Genomic DNA, 20297 nt, shown 5'->3' with positions numbered 1-20297 from the left:
CATTGCAGGCTTCTGAGCCGATCAGATTTGTGTTTTAGCTGGATTGTTCTAGCTGGAAATGGAATGAAAGTGGCAAAGATGGAAGCAGATAGACCAGTTAGGAAGCTATTGCGCTAATCCAGGTATGGCAGGAATCCAGGGAAGAGGTGACGGTGGCCTGGCAGAGCACAGAGGAGGAGATGGTGAGAAGTGATCAGACATGAATATATCGTGAAGGTAGAATTTGCTGTCCCAAGCCTTTACCTGGAGCAGGCAGACAATGCAGTTTTCAGTCATTCACAGGGGTGATCAGCAAGGGGAGTGGAGGGGGGTGTTTGTTTCGGGGTAGGGGTGGAATTGTGATGTTTCAGATGTTCCTCAGACAGCCAAGGAGAGAGATTCAGGAAACAGCTGGATATATGAATCTGGAGTGGGAAGGTTACTTTCATGTGTCATTTTTGGCGAGGCCACGGCATCCAGATGTTTGGTCAAACACCAGTTTCGATGTCACTGTGAAGGTATTTGTTTGGATGAGATTCACATTTATATCAGCAGACTCTGAGTGAAGCAGATTACCGTCCATAATATGGGTGGGCCTTGTCCGATCAGTTGAAGGCCTGAAGAGAACAAGACTGAGGTCCCTGAGGAAGCGGGTCCCTAAGGAAGGCCCGCAGACTGCCTTCAGACTCGAGCTGCACCATCAGCTCTTCCCTGGGTCTCCATCCTGCTGGCCTACCCTGCAGGGCTTGGACTTGCCAGCCTCCACAACTGTGTGAGCCAATTTCTCTCTCTCTCTCTCCATAAAGATAGATATAGACATAAGCATATAGATATCTTATTGTCTCTTTTTCTGTTTCTCCGATGAGCCCTGACTAGTACATGAAGTTAAGGGGTAAATATTTGGGGACATATTTGCAAGTCATGGTATTTATGTCTTGAGCTTGGGTGTGATGACCAGGAAGGCAAGTGTGGGCAGAGCGCAGCAGTCCCCAGAGCTCCCCGACACCAGTCAGGAGATTCCCACACCATGTGAGCGTGCGTACTATTTATTGAGTGCTTACTATGTGGCAGACACCCTCGCTGTGGGATGTTGCCTCCTCTGAAAACCAGAGCCATCTGTCTCCTTATTTGTTCTGGAAGTTTGGGAAATGATCCCAAAGGAGATACCTATGTATGTGACTGATGTCTTGCACTTCCTGTGTGCCGACCCCTTTACTGTTCTGGGCAGCAGAATGTCATGCAGCCATTCCTTCTGCTGTGTCAGAAATTGATTATTCCAGCATCTTCCTTCCAGACCATTTTCAGCCCCCATAACCTCCAGCCTCTTGAAATCGTTTAGCGTCTCTTGATACCCAATAATCCTGTTTATTAAAATGGGTGGAGCCTCTTGGCTGGGCCTTGCTGGTAAAAATAGTTCTGCAGCCCCAAGGGACAGGGTCATTGAACTTAGTGAGTTGACAAACATTTGGTGTGAATAATGGAAAGTGCAAGACCGTGGTGATGAATTGCCTTCGTCCTTTGTTCCTTGTTTTCTTGGTGAGGCAGAAGGTTTAACCCGTATTTTCCAAGAACTATGCAGGTAGGTTGCTGGTGAAAATTGATTTTTAGGGAAGTATTGTTTGTGTGCATGTGGAAACCATGAAGCAAAAATAACACTGAGCAAGCGTCGGCCCGATGACTGGACCGGAGCTAATTGTGGTGCCATGTGTTTGAGCCACTCTGTCGGATGAGGCGTGACTTCTGCCTGAGGTGGATTTTACTCCTGACTCAGCGCGACCAAGGAGCCTTGTTCTAGCCAGCTGTCAAATGGATCACCTACTTCCTAAGGCTGTGATTGGTTCTAAGCAGGATGGGGGACAGCCTCACAGGTGGAAGGGACACACATAGGTCTTTGTGTGAGGAACACCGAGTTCCGGTTCCCACCCTGCCCTTGGCTTGCTGTGTGACCTTGGACAAGTGTCCTCGCTTCTCTGAGCTGCAGTGTCTTCATCTGCCATAACTTCGGGCTAGGTGGTTTCTGAAGGGTGCGACTGTGGCCATTGGGAGGGGGCCTGTCTTGAATAAAGGGCCAACCCTCCCTCAGCATCCAGGAAGCTATTGTGCTATGTGGGACCAGTGCTGCTCAATTAATTTTTGGACTTTATAATACAATGAAATTTCCTAAATTTTACAGGTGGGCAATAAACTCAGGAACATTTACAACATCCTATGGGTGGCACCTGTCACCGATAGAGCCCATAGGTCTTCAATTAGCAACTCAGTGTGACTGTTTGGTTCCTCATGAGTTATCACAGGCTTGGGGCCAGGAGGTAAGGGAAGCTCATTTGGTTTATTTCTGTCTCGAAATCAGTACAAGTAATTTCAAGGAACTGGGGGAACAAAACCAAACTGGAAAGTGGGTCACAAGTTTGCTGTTGCCCAAAGACCTAGAGGTAGGGCCTGGCTTCCTTTTCTCCTGAGCAGAAATGTCAGCCTGAGGCAGCGGGCTGGGTCAGCACAGCTCCTTGCAATTTGCCCCCAGGTGCAGCCATCATCCCTGTCCCTGGCTCCGTGGACTCTGGCGTTCAGAGCTGGAGGGAATGATATGGGATTTCAACATACTCATTTTCCACTCATCAGCATGTCTGAACAGAGCTTTTGTGCGTGGGTGTGTACATATCCATTATTTTTTTAAACTGCTGCCTAGTATTCCATGGTTTTTTCAACTATTCCATATTAACAGGCATTTCGCTCTTTTCCATTTCCCCCTTTTGTTTCTAGTCCCCCCGATGTCATAGAATTTCTTTTTTCACTCATCCTACACGCCACATCTACCTCCTTACCTCCCTCCCTCCCACCTTCCTTTCCTCCTTCCCTTGCAGCCATCCATTTATCAAGCATGCTGTCCCTACAGACGCCCAGTGGACAGGCGGACTCCTGAGGCCTTGCCTCCAGGGCTCCAATCCCATGGGAAGCTAGAGAAGAAGCACAGGATGGCAGGGGGTCCATCTCGACCCAGAGCCTGTTTTCTAATTTAAACCGTGAACGCCTCCCTGCTGGCAAAACAGAAACAAAACAACAAAGCCACAGTAAGTACAGTGCCTGCAATACAGGAAGGGCTCAGCAAATGTTAAGTGAAAGTAATAATGATAATACTGCTTGCAACAACGGTCCCCCATCCCAGGACACCCCCGTTTGGTTGTACCCCAGCTTTTCTGAGCACTACTCTTTCATCAGTGAAAGACTCTCAAAGGGAAGACGCCCAGGCCTGTGGGCAGTGGTTGTGCCCGGATTAAAATGAGTCATGTCCCTCCCCACAGGGCCCCCGGGCCAGGAGGGCACCAGGGTTCTCTAGAAGACTTTGAGTTCCTTGTGTGATGCCTGTTTCCACACTCTGCGGAGCTTCTAGAACATGCCCTTTTCTCTCCTGCTCGTCCTTTCATTGGCTGTGTTGCATTTTTCTCAAGCCCTGAGAAGGGACGTGCAGGGATCATGAGGGCAGAGAGTGCCTCTGTTATCTGGACCTCGTCACCCCATCTGTCCTTTGATTTGCGTTACTGTTCCCACTTTTTAGATGAGGAACTGGAACTTCTGGGAGTTGTAAACACCGAGGCTGAGATTCAAACCCAGGCCTGCGAGGTCACACAGATGCCTGACACCCTGCCCCTACCTCAGATGCTATATTTGGGTTCTGATCCATCAGCAGTTATTGGTCAATAAGTACAGGCTGGGCGCTGTGCCTAATTTTATTTGTTTGCTCATTGTGGTTTTTAAACCGTTTTCTCTAAATGAGGGGACTGTGCCTATAAGAGGTCTCTGGGGCAGGATGCTTTGTGTCCTTCTATTGTGACTTTGGGTTATAGCAGTGAGCTGTTGGGAGGGAGCCCACATGTAGGAGCAATGCTGCCTGGGATTCAAATGCAAGCCTAGCCTCTTAGGTGCTGTGTGATCTGTGTCCAGCAATCAGCCTCTCTGGGCCTTAGTTTCCATATTCTGTAGAAAGGAGCATGTGCCCTTAGTTGGAGGGGGACGCTGAGGATTTGAGATGTTAAATATAAAATATGAAGTGTGCTGCCTGGTGCTTAGCTGCCATCAATGAGTGGTATCTATTTATAATAATAATAATAATAATAATAATTATTATTATTATTATTATATGTTAGCATGTACTGCTCTGTCCCTTCTGAGGATGCAGCCTGAGCCTTATTCATCTTGGCACCCCCACCTTGTAATGCAACTCTTGGCACGTGGTTGAGGGCATGTGACTGAATGGATGCCTGAACAAACATATGGGCCAGTGGTTTCTCAGGGCCACTCTGGCCAGTTGTTGGGGGACGTGTTTCCTGGAGTCTTATCCCCTGTGGTCAGATTCAGGCCAGGACAACGGTACGGTTATTCCATTGTTCCCAGATAACATTTCCTATCGTAACGTCTCCATGGGGCAGCCTGGGCCACACCCTGCCCTCCTGTCCTATCATCGACCCCCACTTGGACCTGCCTGTGAAGAAGGCTTTCATGGGGCCAGCGCTGCTGCTTTTCTTTGCCTTTCCCTCCATTACGGCAGTCGTTTGTGGGGGCATTTCTCTCCCTAGACCTTTTCCATGTTCCAGTGAGGACCTAGAACTTATTACATAAAAACACTGTACATTAGCCTCACTCTTCATCCCGTGACCTACGTCGCCCTGCTGGGGCCTCACCCTCACCTTGTCTGATTGGTCAGTCAGTCCTACCCCTAGTCTGCTGTTGAAGAAACTGAGGCTCACAAGGGACGGGACTGCTAGTCCCAGAGCTGGTGGGTGAGAGAGCCTAGCACGTCACCAGCTCTGCACCTAAGTACCACTTTTCCCACCGCAGCTCCCTATGTAGTTGTGTTTGTTGGTGATCTATACTCTTTCCCTATTTCCAGAAGAGGTGTGAGGGGTGAGCCTCACTCGGCATGATCCACGGCACTTCCAGGTTACCTCTGTCATTCCTGCCCCATGGGTAAGAAACGGTGGCCTGGAGAATCCAGGTGGCTGCTGGAGTGGACACAGCTCTGGGTGGTGACACTGTCCCTTCTGCCATGTCTCTCTTTCCTCTTGCATTTGACTCTTCCATCAGTTGTTCTCCCACTGGGCTCGGCCTTGAAATCACCTGAGGAATTTAAAAATCTTGCTGTTGGGACCAGACTCCTAAAGATTCTGACTTCATTAGTGAGGAGAGGGCCTGGGCGTTGGGGTTATAACACGCCCTAGGTCATTCCATTGTGCAGCAAAGTTGAGAATCACTCTTCCACCATCCCCTTCCGCGGATGTGAGGAAGCTAACCAGTAGGTAGCGATCCCCAGACTCTCTTTCAGAACGTAGTCCAGCCTTCCTAAAGCAACCCTTGACTTGCTTGGTCCTGCTCAGCTTCATGGCAGCCCACATTCCAGAAGAACGGACGGTGCTGAAAGAGGAAGCCGGGCGACAAGGGAGGGGGGAGCAGTCCCCAGAGCTGTCGTGTGTGTGTCCCTGTTGTATGTTGGGTACTGTCCTAAGCACCTTGTGTGTATATTACCTCATCTGGTTTACAATCCACACACTTAGCACTAAGAGGCCTCTGCTGATATCATCCCCGTTTCGTAGATGGAAAGACATGGGGTACATGGGGTAGATAAGTACGTTGTTCAAGCTGGTAGGGGCAAAGCTGGGATTTGAAGATAGAGAGTGGGCCGTGGAGGCCACCATTATAGCCACAATGTCTGCTGCTTTGCAGGGTGATGTGGGAAGCATGGTATACTGGTTCCCCCATGGCTGGGGATTTGCTCTCGCCAGTGGATCCTTCATGGTGAGGCAGAAGCGTCAATCTCATCTGCCACTGTGCTGCTCAAGAGCCCCTGTGACTCGCTGGGACATCTGTGAGAGAAAGGCAGACACTAAGAGGGACACCCGTCACAGCCTGGCCCGTGGCTGCCGTTCTTTCACACTCCCTGTCACATATGCTGTCACTCCTATCTGGAAGTGCCCTCCCGTTTGTCTGCCTGGAGAGCTGCTACTCTCCAATACCTGCCTCAGATGTCTTCATCTCTAACGTATGCAGGAAGATTCAGTGATGCCTTCCTCCTCTTTCTCAAAGCTCTTGGTCCCTCCATCTATGATGACATGGACCTTTTTCTCAGTGTCCTCCAGTGGTTCGTGAGTTCCCCAAGGACCAGGGCTCTGCCTTACTCATGCTTTTTCGCCTCCCCTCAGCACCCACCGTGGTGACCGGTGGATGGCCAGCCTCTGGCAATGGAGGGTGACCCCCTTTCCCTTAGATTCCACTTTACTTCTGCCATGGAGACACATTATCTTCCGACAATCAGAATTTTCTGTTTGTAATGAATGCTTTCCTTCAGGGTACCTTGGGCTCCAAATTGCATAATTGACATTTATCGTGTTTTCTTAGATGTTAGATTTCCTATAATCCCGGGCTGTGATTTTAGAGGAATGCTGAGCCCTGTGGTAATTTGCCCGTGTCCAGCCTTGGGCGCTCTGCATTCCTGACCATCACAAGGCAAAGAAGAAAGCCAACCAGTTCTGGAAATGGCCTGGGTGAAGTTGCTGCCTTGTATAGGGCCTGGCTTGATTCCTGAACTTAGCCTCCATGGGCCAGAGGAGGCAGGGGCAGGAGGGATGGTTTCGAAGAGAGCAGAAGGGAAATATATTTGTTTCCTCATGTGCTGCTGAGGAAATGGCAGCAGTTGCTCACCAAGGCGTAGTAAGGCCCTTTTAGGAGAGCCCAACCAGATAGGGTGTGAAGAGGGTGGTCACACAGATGGGAGCCATTAGACTGCCAAGATGCAGTATTGAGACTTTGCGACAACTACAGCGAAGGGCACAGAAAAGTCAAGTTTGTGCCTGGTGAATTCTTAGAATTAAAAGATGCTGGGTGAATTCTTATAATTTATTCTACAGAAATACATGCATAGGTGCCGATGGAGTGAATGGGACCTACATCTCAACGTTGCTTGACATGGCAAACGATGACACACTATCTATCCATCTATTTACTTATTTATGACATAGAGTGCCTAGTGTATCATCAGATTACTGGATATGTAAAAAACAGGAAAGGTTGACCCAAACTCAGGGAACAAAAAAAATAGTCAATAGATAACAGACTAGAACCAAGACTGCAGAGCTAAGTTCACACTGGTGTCATAATGGATTATTTTTATTACGTAGACTATTTTTTTAGAGCCGTTTTAGATTTACAGAAAAATTGAGCAGAAAGTACAGGACGTTCCCAAATTCCCCCTGTCCCCACACATGCACAACTTCCCTCACTATTAACCTCCCACACCAGAGTGGTCCATTTGTTCCAAATGACAAACTTACATGGACACATCATTATCCCCAGAGTTCATACCTGACATGGGGTTCACTCTTGGTGGTGTAGATTCTATGACAAATATGTAATGACATGCATCCTCCACTCACTGCTGTATCGTGTGGAATAGTTTCACTGTCCTAAAAAAATCCTCTGGGCTCGTCCTGATGAGGCACAATTTCAGTGCCCCTCAGTTGGGGACTGGTTGATTACATTGTGATACATCCACAAAATGGAATACTCTACAGCTGTTTAAGAGAATTTGTGGCTTTATGAAGCTATATGGAACAATCTTGATGCTATATGAACTATCAAAAAGCAATGTCAACCTTAATAATGTTGATTTTTTTTTTAAAAAAAGCATAGAACAGTGTATAGAGAGTGTGTTAACAGCTAACAGCTATACTTAACACACAGCCACCGATCCCAAATCAGCTGCCGGTACTTCCTGCATCTACACTTCACATTCTGTTATTCCTGCCTCTTTACTGCCCTGGAAATCCAGGAGACAGACCGCTCCTTGAGGGCTGGACCTGGTCTGTCCCTTGGCAGTGACATCGCCGAGGTGAAATCCAGGGCCAGGCACATAGTAGCCTTTTGCCATCAGTATCTGTGAATGCGTGAATCAGCGAACAGACGGGGGAATTTTCTTTCCGTAATTTCCTTCTACCTGCTACTCAAACACGGGAGCCTGGAATGGAAACCCCAAAGCTCCTTCTCCTGGGCTCTGTCCCCGATGTCCCCTTTCCTCCCTTGAGTGTCTATGCTCTGCAAGGCTTTCCTCATTAGTCCCCAGGTTACAGAGACACAAGGAGCAAAGGAGAGGCTTGTAATGGACCTTTGAAATGATAATACCATACGTAGCTGACATTGTTAGTTAAGTCAGGCAGCTCTGCCTTAATTGATTTAGTTGTAGGAGCCAAGCCACCCGGCAGCTGGGATCAGACTTCCGTCTGACAGCACACCGGAGTCAGACCGGATGGGGTTTGAGGCCGAGCTCTGGCGTGGCCGCCTGTGTGACCTTGGCCGTGTTACTTAACCTTGCTGAATCTCAATTTCCTGACCTGTAAAAGGAGGCCCACAATGCTTCTGTTGAGGTTGTCCTGAGGATTAAATGTGATCACGTAAGTGGAAGTGCCCTTCGAGGACAGACGAAGGTGACAGTGCTTGTTGCGTAGGGAGAAGGTGAGGGGGGCTCCCCTATTGTTCTCAGGTGCCTCATCCTTCCCGGGAGAAAAATCCCAACTCCAAGTCAGATAGGTTGTAATTTGGCTCTCACTCCTTTATTCAGTGCATTTCTCTCGGCCGCCCAGGGCTCTCAGCTTAAGCAAATAAATTACCCCGCTCCTCCCTGCTCTGTGTTCTGTAACCAGCCATATGTTGGAGCGTGATAGAGATTCTTATCAGCCGGGTAATATTACCCAGCAAGGGATGACATTTCTTATCAGAGGCCCTGCGGAATCAGAGATAGCAGTCCTTTCTTTTAGCGGCAGCCAGGCCTCCATGTGCAGGGCTGGCAGGGAGGGTGAGGGGGTGGGCCTGGGCCCCTGGATGGGCAGCCTGGGCTGCAGTGGGCATCAGCTGGCTCTCATCTCTCAAGACAGCTATTCCCAGTAGCCTGCCTCGTCGGAAGTAGGCCATTTTGAGATGTTTGCATATGATAGAGGCAGGGCAGGGCCCAGGAGGGTGAATGAGGAAGGAAGGCCGGAGCAAGATGAGGCTGGACCCACTTGGGGTGACGGCAGAGCTTGCACAGATGGGGCCTTGCACATGTACAGAGTCAGGTGGGCCTGTTGCAGACCCAAGTCCTGGGGCATCTGCCCTGTGGCTCTGTAGGGGGGAGGCGGCCGAGGCCAGGTACCCACCAAATTCTTGGCTGTGGGAGTGGTGAGGTGCCAAGTAACCTCCCTGTCGCCCTCCAGATACCCCCTGTCCTTTTCCACCTTGCTCTGAGCCCACGAGGCCGACCTGTGTAGATGCCTCTGTGCCCCCGGCTTCTGTTTAGGAGGCACCGGCAAGATGGGAAGGCAGGCAGGGAGTGAAGTCAGGGCATTTATTCTTCTGCCTCCTCCCTGCTGGGTCCCTGATTGACACAGGCAAGGCCTACACAGAGGGGCCTGCATTTGAACCCTGATTTTGGCATGCATTTGCTATGTGATGGGAAGTGGTTTAACCTCTCTGCACCTCAGTTTCTTCACCCATGGTATGGGGGTGACACCACTTTTCTTGCTGTCTGTCTCCATTTGCCTTTGGGTTTCATTGATCCCTGTGCCTCCTTTTACCCTGAGAGACTGGAGGGAGGGGCACTGTCCATTAGGGCCTGTCTGAGGTCACAGCTCACTGCAGATGAAGCTATAGTGTGGGCAGAGGAGGTCGAAGTGACCAGATGATTTGGGTCCTGCAACCTCTGTTCCGGACACGTGCTCAGGCCTCTTCCTTTCCTGATTTTTGGGAAGTCCTGCCCTGCCCAGCCCTGCCCTCAAGTACTAATCTTACTATCATTAGAAAGGGAAGGAGAAGTGGTTTTTCTCTCTCCCTGGACCCCATCCAGCCAGCGGGTCCTGCCTCAGCTTCCTTCCTGTTGGCCCCACTTCCTGTTTCTTTCCATCTCTCCCACACCTCTCCAATCATGAGCTCCATGCCAGCTGTGCTGACTTTCCCTGTCCCTCACCTCTCCTCCTAATGGCCAGGGCCAGATTCTGAAAGTACAGCACTAACCATGTCCCTCTCCACTTGAGGAATCTGACCTCTTAGCGTGGCACTTAAGGACCACCTCAGTGTGACCCCATCCTGTGATTCCATCCTGGTCGCTCTGAACCCCTCCTGCGGAGCGTGGGTCCTGGTAAGCAGGTTTCGTCCCTGTCGTTTGAACCTGTCACCGTCTTTCTTTGACTTCTGTGTGTTGATCTCCCCTCTTCTCCTCCTTTGCGTGCTGAGGGTACCTTCTCTTCACCGCGCTTCACGGACGTTGTGTTTCTGTTGTGTGTTTTTAAATTTTATTGGGGAATATTGGGGAGCAGTGTGTTTCTCCAGGGCCCATCAGCTCCAAGTCGCTGTCCTTCAATCTAGTTGTGGAGGGCGCAGCCCAGCTCCAAGTCCAGTTGCTGTTTTCAATCTTTAGTTGCAGAGGCCGCAGCCCACCATCCCATGCGGGAATTGAACCAGCAACCTTGTTGTTGAGAGCTCACACTCTAACCAACTGAGCCATCCGGCCGCCCCTCCTGAAGCTCAGTGGCAGCTCATTGTCTTCAATCTAGTTGTGGAGGGCGCAGCTCACTGGCCCATGTGGGAATCAAACTGACAATCCCTCTGCTTAGAGCCCACACCCTAACCAACTGAGCTATCCAGCTGCCCAGATGTTGTGGTTTTTTTCTTCTTCTTTTTTTTTTTTTACACATTGAAGGCAAAGCCATCCACCCGCAAAAAGATACGAATCGCTTTATTACGATACTCGCTTTATTGAGGTGGTCTGGACCCCAACTTGCAGTATCTCCGATGTATGGCTGTGTATACACCAGTATCACCATCCATCAGCCTTAGCTCTCTCATCTGTGCGATAGTGAGAGGTGGGACCCTCTGAGGTCCACAGGGGCTCCTCAAAAGGGCTTTATTTTCCTGAACATATCCCATCCCTTGGTCGGAGATGGACTGGAGGCAGTGGTTGACGAGACAGGAAGGAGGTGAGATTGTTTCCCAGCTGGCTTTGGAGCAGACAGAGGTCCTTTAGGATGGTGATAACACTCCTGATTAATTATCATAACGCGTCTCCTGTCGTCCTCACTGTCAGTCGGTAGAACCCCTCGGACAGAGGGCTGACTGGAAGGTGGGGGCAAGGCCAGGCTGGGGCAGCCAGCCTGTATCTCCACGTGCCCAGCTGGTTCCGTCCTTGCATTTGACGGGTCCCTCTGATCTCCCCACGTACAATGGATTGCAGGGGGAAAAAACAACTTCCTGGCCTGATTGAAACCAATTTGAAGGAAGCAGCTGGCTTTGATGGGGGCTAGGAAACAAAATCCAGGGAGGGCGATAACCTCTTGCCAGTCTGAGTTCTGCGTTAACTGGGGAGCTGCTGGGTGGCTGTACGATGCTTTCAAAGTGGTGGGAGTTAAAATTCAGTGTGGGAACAGTACTACCAGCAGGAGAAGAGCCCGGGTTTGGGGGTTCCCAGGTTTGGAGGCTCTATCAGTGACTTTCTCTGTTGCCACAAAGTGAGGGATGCACTCTGTCCCCTGGTTTCTTTATAGTGGCCAAGTGGAATTTGCTGGACTTACCCCCTTGTGAAAAGTAAATGCTATTACCTGTATGTGCTTAAGATGAAGCTCAAGAGAAGCATGGAAAGAACTTGACAGTGTTTTGGAAATCACCAGGCTTACATGGGAAACTGAGGCTCAGAGAGGTGAAGTGTGGTCCAAGGTCACACGCCATTTGGGGCTGAAGCCAGGTCCCGGTCCAACTGTGGTTTTTCCCCTCCTTTTCCAGTAGACGTTCCAGGCCTCCATCTTCTTTCCTGTCACCTGTTGACAGAAGCAGTGATGGTCCATTTCAGCCGTGCCGGTTGACTTTGTGTTCTGGGTTTCTTCCTGAGTGGCTTCAGTTGGCAGGTGGCCTCTTGCCACATGCTCTAGGCCCCCCAAGGTTTAATGTGACAGCCTCTGACTGCAGGTCTCATTTATTTTGCTACTTGTGTGATCCACGCATGATGGTACATCATGACTGTGGGCTGAGAATATTGTGTCCAGGCAGCTTTGCAGGACTAAGTGGCACAGAGTGGGGGAAGTGCAGTGTGATGGTTACTGATAGGTGTCAGCTTGGCTAGGCCACGGTCCTGTTGGTTCTGTTTCTCTGGAGAAACCTGATTAATGCATGTAGACTTTAGAATGGGACAGATCGAGATCTGAATCCCAGAACTGCCACTGCCTTAGTTATTTACTTCCTTCACTGGGCCTCATTTTCTCTGTCAGTAGAATGGAAATAATATGAAAACCTGCTACGTGGGTGGCCATGAAGACTACACAGGACAATAAATATAAAAGTGCTTCATATACCACCCTGCACAATGCTCCACAATTAATGTTGGTTATTGTACAGTTTATTGTTGTCTGCAAGCCACGTAGGCTTATGCGTCAGGGATCTATTTATTGGCTGCACTGCAAACCACCCCAACACTGAGTGGCCTCCAACAAGGACAGTTCCCTTTCTCAGAGTCTCGTAGGGTGGCTGGGTCCTGCCTGGGGGTGCCTGTTCTCACTGGGACTCTTCTGGAGACACTTGTGGCCATTCATGCAGAGCTCTGCCGAGGCCGCCTGGCCAAGCTGGCTTCACTCACATGTCTGGTGACTCAGTGAGGGTAACTGCAGTGGCCGGGGCCTCTGTCTTTCCATGAGGTCTCGTCATCAGTCGTTCAGCCAAACCTTTACAGGAGCCTGGATTCCAGGTGGATAAAATGAACGCTGCCCGGCCTCCCAAGAACTAGGCGCAGAACGGGCACGCATCTCTCCTGTCACATTCTACTGGTCAACGGCCAGCCTAGATTCAATGGCAGAAATCTGCTCCACTCTCAATGGGAGAAGACGCCTGCTCGTACAGAAATGGGAGGAATTCTTGGCAAACATCACTGACTGTCCACCCCAGGGCTCAAGCCACTTTGCATGTTTATGACTCTCAATCTCTACTCTCTTTAACCTCCAGTGTTATCTATTATAATGCAATGAGTACAGATAGGCATTCTGGAGCCAGTCTGTCTTGCCTCTGTCACTAACTAGCTGCGTGGCCTTTAGGCAAGTTTCCTCTTCTCTTCCTGCCTCAGGCTCTTCATCTGGAAAATGGGGAGGACATTAGGAGTAAAGTAGGGCGTGTGTGAGGATTCACTGAGCTGTATGTGTGGGTGCATATGCATGCCTGCAATGTGTATATATGCATGTGTACGTATACACGTGTACACATATGTACGAGTATATGGGGGTAGGCGTGTATGCATAGGTATATACATATACATAAATATGAGTATTTGTGTGTATACATGTATGTGTATATATAAACGCTTGTGTGTATATGTATATACACACGTGTGTGTGTGTGTGTGTGTGTGTGTGTGTATATATAAATTTAGTGCATAACTCATAAGGATATTCCTGTTTATACATATGTTTGTAGCTTGCTGGGAAGTCCCAACCTGCCTTGCCCTGGGCCTGGTCCCACTGTTTTCCAGAGAATTTTAAAGTTGAACCTGTGGTCAATGCTTTTGCCTTCTCCTCCGCAGGAGGGTTCCCAAGCCTGTCCTTGGGATGTTTTCAGTGGGTCCTGGTAAAATACAGATTATTTCTGGGCCCCACACCTGGCCTGTTGAAACTGAGAGGGGGACTTAGAGTGTGAATATTTCACCAGTTACTCGGGGGTTATTTTGATGGAAACCCTCACAATGCTGCTTCTGCTGGCGGCTGGTCTCCTGGCTGCCCAGTGCTGCCTGCAGTGGTGCCGTCTTCACCCTCTGATGACGATGTTTTCCTTTCCCCTCCCAGAAAAACCTACTGCATTCTACTCACGCACAGCCAGGGGCTCAAAGGGGCACACAGCACAGGGCCAGTTTCATGTTTGGGTTTTCAGTCTAATTTAGTGTTCTCACATCACGGAGAAAGACACTGTCCTCGTCTTACCTTTTCCAGGCTGAGCTGAGGTCAGGTTTGGCTCTGGGTGGCCAGACCACCCTGGGCCTCCCTCCCTTCATTATGAGCTGATTTCACTCAAGGTACAGCTTCTGGGCTATGCAAACCCTTTGCTTTGTTAGTTCCCCGAGTCTTCCCACTAAGAAAAACACAGCTGTCATTTATTGAGCAGCTATGCAGTGTGTGTGTGTGTGTGTGTGTGTAGTTTTAATTATTATCCTACAGGAAAGATATAGTTTATTGTAATATATAGTAAAGATATATTTAAATACTAATTTATCCTGATGCCAGGAGATAAGAAATAATTTACAAAAGGGCATGGAGCCAGCATTCAAACCCTTGCCCACCTAGCTGGAAAAGCCCTTTCTCTTTCCAATATACCAGAGGTGGCATAAGTTAGATTTCTTTTTAAGGTCGTAGGACCTAAATATTTCCCTTTAATGTAGGTGAATAGAATCTTGCAGAGGAATTTTTTTCCCCATTCAAAATGTACAGACTGTCCTTGGGGTTACAAACATGTTCCGGAAAGTCGGGAGCTGCCCTAGTGCTGGCCGAACTGGAAGGTCCAGGAGGTGTGAGTTTGGCTTGGGGTCAGGCCGCTCACTGCTTTCCTCTGTCCAGTCTTTCAGTTGTAAACATGTTTTCCTCCCCGCACTTTGGCACCCGTCATGATTCAAATTCCAGGTTGCCAGCCCTTGTAGAAAGGGATTCGGATCTTAGCGTTCAATCACCCCAGTTGTGTGTGCGGGGCTGTGCCACAGTGCAGCACTTTCCACACTTAGCTGAGCCTCAGAGCTGTCTGGAGAGGACCCCTGCTTTGCAGATGAGGGAAAACAAAGGCTTTCGGGGTGAAGTCAGCCGCCTAGCTTTAAGTCTTCACAGCTTTAAGTCATCACAGCTACCAGGAGTCCTCAGAGCATTAGCTGAGTGTGTGGGAACTGTAATGAAGGCTTGGAAATCATGGAAAAAGATGGGTCGCTTCTTCATGAGCCGACAGTCCCCTCTGCCCGCACTGTGGGGCAGCTGACCATTGAATGCACGGATGTGGGTACCTGACCAGCTTCCGCACGGAACGGGAGCTCTCTCTGCCTCCCCTGCCTCCGTTCTCCAGTGTCTGGTTTGTGACGGAATCTTCCTAAGGAGGCATTGGATAACTTAACAAGTAACGATTCCATGTTACCAGTCAAACCACTGTGGGAGTATGGCACTTCTGTCTGGGCACCAGGCATGCTTCATTTCTATTACAAAGCACTAATTATCACTTCTAGAAAAATCCCCAAGTCCAGACAGACAAAAGGAAGGAGCTGAAAACACTTCTGTGATCACTCAGAGGTGACTAATTAAATGAACGGACCCATGCTCATCCACACATATACTTGTAATCGTTTGCCCGTATACCCATGAGCTTGTAAATAGCTATTTCACTAAGTGCATGATAAATATCTTCCATATCGACATGTGCTCTGCTGCTCCATCACCATGGGATTGCTTGGACCCCGAGCTTCGCCACTGTTCAGACATAAATGGCAGAACTCCCCTCATTTTTCTTAAGTATGACTGCAACTTTTGTGCTATTATGAACAATGCCTCAGTGAATATTCTCATAGGTAAATCTTCGCGACTCTATTTCCCCATTTTATTAGGACATAGTCCCATCAATACAGTGGCTGAAGCAAGGACTGTTTAGGCTGTTCAGGTTGCCCCGTTCTCCTTGAGGAGTTTGGACCAGTGTTTCCTCCTACCACCATCTCCTGAGCCCTTCACGGCAAGGAACTGGGATGAAGGTGCCCTTTCCAGCTTCTTCTCTTGGGCACGTGGCACAGCACCAGACATGTGGCGGTTCACAGTCTGCCTACGTGTCCCTTCTTCAGAGGACCTCCTTCACTGTAAACTGTGTCATGCATGCCCTGCTTGTTCCCCTTCCAGCCCTTGGTGTCTATGACACACATCTCTAATTAATTAAATCACGATTTGTAATGTTTGGAGCTGAGCCTGGGTGGGTCTGGTTCCCTGTGGTGCCCTGGCAGCCAGCACGGTAGTTTATAATGGTCAGAAGCAAGGACTCACGTCAGAAACACCAGGACCTAGTATGGCTCTGCCCCTTGGCTCTCTTTGCTTTCTTGTTTGCGTTATCATGTTACCCTCCTCACACAGTGATGGTGAGGTTTAAATGTGATATGACACGCAAAGGGTGCAACACCTTACAGCTTATCAATGTTGATGCTCAGCCATTGTCACCTGGGCTGTGCTTAGTGGCTGGCAAGTGTTTCCTCTGTGCCTGGTAAGGAGTGTTTGACATCAGGGGTTGGCAAGTTGCGGGTCACGGGCCAGAGCCCACCTACCACCTGTTTTTGTACAACCCGCAAGCTAAGAATGGTGTTTACATTTCTAAGTAGTTGAGGGGAAAACAAACAAAACAAGAAGAATCATATTTTGTGATACAGGAAAATTACGTGGAATGGAATTTCAGTGTCATAAATAAAGTTTTATTGGAAGGCAGCAGACCCTTTGTTTTACACATAGTCTATGGGGGCTTTTGTGTCCAAATACTATGAATGGCAGAAATGAGCAACTGGGACAGAGATGGCGTGACCCAACAATGGCCCAAATCTTGACTGTCTGGTCCTTCACAGGAAGAGTTTACTAACCCTTGGGTTACACGTATGAGCTTGTCTAATGCTGAATAGTGCAGGCTGTTGTTGTCACTGTCCCCATTGTATACATGGGGAAGCAGGGGACAGAGAGGTTAAGAAATTGTGTGAAGTCACACATGGCTGGTGAGTGGTGGAGAGAGGGTTTGGTTCCCAGAGCTGGGGCTCTTACTGAGTCCATCGTAGCATGCGTTCTGGGTCTTAGTAGGTGAGGGACATGAGGCAGAAAGAGGTGAAATCATGCATCCATGAGTGATAGAATCGGGATTTAGAACCAGTCCAGGGACCTCAGCATTCTTGGCCTTTCTCATAATGGGCTTTTTCCACCCCGCCGGTCTCCTAGTATCTATCATCTTTGAAACACAGGACCAAACACAGAAACGGAGGCTTTCAGGTCCATAAACATGCAGGCACCTGGAGCAGGGAGATGCGATGACAAGACTAGATACGGTGACGCACTAAGTTGGAACTTTGTAAATGTTTGCGAAATGAATGAAAGGATCTGGTGAGGAGCTCCTGGACTCTTATGAGATTAGAATCTGGGGACAAGACAGGGACCCCTGGGAAAAAGAGCAAACCCCAGGATCTTGTCATGGGAAGGCTATCTTCCTGGACACCAATTATGCTCCTCAGGTGGCCTGGGGGATTTGGGCCACAATGCCAAATGCTCTTTTTCAGTTAAAATTCCACCGAAGGAAACTGTTTTTCCCATGCCTCTCAACTGGTTTAGCTTTTGTTGATTCTGAAAGCTTGGTTTCTTTCAACAGCTTTGTTGAGATAGAATGCACGTACCATACAATTTACCAATCTTAGAGCATTTTTACCACCTCGGAAAGAAAGTCTGTACCCTTTCACGATCGCCTCCCCATTCTCCGTCCACCCTTAGTCGTAAGCAACCTGTCATCCACTTTCTGTTGCTATGGAGCTGCTTATTTTGGACATTTCCTATAATGGAATCATACAAAATGTGGTCTTTCAGGACTGGCTTCTCTCATGTAGCATGTTTTCCCAGTTCAGCCACGTTGTCTGCGGTCTCTAATGTTCCCTTCTATGAATATAATGCCGCATTTTATCTGTTCATTCATCAGTTGATGGACAGCGGGCTGTTTCCATTTTGGGGTTATTATAAATAATGCTGCTATGAAGGTTTATGTACAAGATTTTCGGTGGATGTATATTTTTATTTTTCTTGAGTATATATACCTAGGAGTGGAATCACTGTGTCGTGCGGTAACTCTGTGTGTAACCTTTTGAGGAACTGCCAGGCCATTTCCCAAGGCGCCTCCACTGATTTTCATTCCCACTGGAAACTGCCTGTTCTTGCTATTCATTCATACTCCTCTTTAAACATAACATGATTCCATTTATACGAATTTTCAGAGCATGCGAAATTAATCAATGGTGCTAGAAGTCAGTAGAGTGATTGCCTCTGGGAGGAGGGCAAAGACCAGGTGGGAAAGGTCCAGGGCACTTCTGGGTGAGGGAAAGTTTTTTGTATGTCTTGGTGGTTTAGTGGTTTTGAGTATATGCATTTGTCCAGACTCATCAAACTGTTCATTTAAGATCTGGATCTTTCACTGTGTATTAATTATGCCTAAATTAAAAACAAACAAGCAAACAAAAACCATAGGGGAGGGGGAGAAAACAATATATAAATTATCTCATGACCTGACTTACCTTACCCACCTTTCCCCTGGACAGAGGGCCTGTGCCTGGCAGGCAAGGCCAAGTGTAAAAGACTTTTAATGGATGTGATTAACTACGTCTCAATAGGGAGCCTCGTTAACACCAAGGGGGAGACAAAGGGGTTATTTTTCACTCTCCCAACTAGGGGATGCCTTGAAAGTTGTTCCCTGCAGTGGGGGAACGGGGCTGTGGAAGGTCTGGTCCCAGACCCTTCAGCATAGTAGAGCTGCATTTCTCTTTGGCATTAAGACACATAAAAAAAAAAATAAATAAAATCATTTTCTCATTTGCAGCCAAACCTAGTCTCCATTTTTATCTATGGGGAGTAGGAAACTAACCTGAGTCTTTAAAACATTTTTTTTTAAGGCTGCATCATTCACCACAGCACAGCACTCAGGTAGAACACTCCTTAATCTTTCCTAAATGCATTAGTGGGTGATGAGCAGACAACAACAGGAAACAAAAATAGAAGTGAAAGGTTTTACCTCCCCCCCCCCCCCCCCGCCAGACCCCCGAGAATCTGCAAAGTAATTCATGGATTGACATAAATTCACAGAAGATGAGGATTGGGCAAGCATCACTAATTACCCATGTTAAACCCAATAGTATAAAATTTTTGAAAAAATTGCATCATTTTATTTGTAGGCTAGGAAAAACATTTGGCTAGAAAAAAAGCCTAGAAATACAAACAAACACCACCATTATTTTTGGGAGGATCTGATTACGTGTGTGTGTGTGTGTGTGTGTTTTCTTATTGCTGATCTGCAATTTGTTTTTTTCAATTACCATTTATTGCTTGTGAATTACATTGTTAGGAAATTATTTTGGTTCTTTCACTGAATGGAGAGATGTTTCCTTAGGCTCCCCCCTCTCTAGAGCAGACATACCCCTCCCCTCAGCCCTGCTTACAGCTTACCAACTTTAAGGCAGTACTTTTAACAAAGCATTAAAAACATGAGCTTTGGAGTGAGCTAGGTCAGGGTTTGCTCCTGGGGAAGTCACAGATGTTTTCTGTCTCTTGGTTTCCTCATCGGAAGAATGGAACTGATAACACTGTCCCCGATGAACTGATGTGAAACACACACGGGAAAACTCCAGCACACTTTACTTGGCCCTTCCGGTCAATACCTTCTTTTCCAACCTGCTTTTAGCCCAACATCTTTCTGGTACCTGGTAGCACTCAGTACTCAGTCTAGATGACTTCTGATGGCTGGCCTGCATCCCTGACATTGCAGAAGCTTAAATACACCGGCACATAATGTTTGGCATGTGTGTCTGTCTGTGCGTGTGGACACACAAGCACACATGCAACACTTTAGTGGTCGTGGCTCAGCATGAAAGAAAACCTCCCTCCCGTGGGTGAGTTAAGACTGCTTGCTGCTGGAACTCATACTTATGTATGACAAACCAAAGGTAGAATGAATTGCAGCCAACATTTGGTTGACAGCACTCTTTATAGTCTTCCCTGCAGTAAGGTCTCGGGCAGCGGTGGCTTCGGTCTGCAAGCAGTGTGCCCAGTATGTTGGAAACGTTCTCGTCCTGCCAATCAGGATAGTTGAATGTCCCGTCCAGGTCCAGTCCCAGGCCGAGTGTGAGTATCGCGCCCCCCCCCCCTCCCCGCCAGGGCTGGGGGAGGGCCTAAGCAGAGGGTGAGTCAGGGTTTTGCAAAGTATGTTTACCCTAGTGGAACATGCCGGGTACACGTGGGCAGAAGAAATTTGCAGGCATGCAAAACAGCTGTGCGCTGTGAGCTCTGTGTTTGCCTCCCCTTCTCCTGCTTTCTTCCTCCAGAATCGTCTTCCTTAGCCCACAGTCAGCTTCTTTTCATGGCAGTGGTGTTCAAACTTCAGTTTGCAAATGGTCAGCTGGGAAGCTTGCTACAAGGCAGATTCCTGAGGGCCCCCAACCCCCAATTTCTAACTCAGTGGCTCTGGGGGGGTCTGGAAAATGGCATTTCCCCCAACCTCTCAGACAGGTCCATTTGACCAGGAAGGCGCTAGAAGCAGAG

General features: G+C 48.5%; 1 long non-coding RNA gene across 13 annotated transcripts in view; it reads left to right on the top strand.

The window, feature by feature from the left end:
* The window catches only part of LOC109443383 (uncharacterized), a 242668-nt gene that overhangs the window by 179529 nt on the left and 42842 nt on the right, over positions 1-20297 (top strand). Inside the window, exon 4 of one of the 13 annotated variants that reach the window (XR_012490628.1) lies at positions 2841-3047. The exons of 11 other annotated variants lie outside the window; for them this stretch is intronic. This is a non-coding gene — a long non-coding RNA (uncharacterized LOC109443383). The remainder of the gene's footprint in view (positions 1-2840; positions 3048-20297) is intronic. One more of the 13 variants, XR_012490629.1, reaches the window with a different exon arrangement.

The sequence above is a fragment of the Rhinolophus sinicus genome, linkage group LG12 (genome assembly GCF_036562045.2).
Source record: "Rhinolophus sinicus isolate RSC01 linkage group LG12, ASM3656204v1, whole genome shotgun sequence".
Lineage (NCBI taxonomy): Eukaryota > Metazoa > Chordata > Mammalia > Chiroptera > Rhinolophidae > Rhinolophus > Rhinolophus sinicus.
This window is presented reverse-complemented; position numbering and strand designations above follow the sequence as displayed.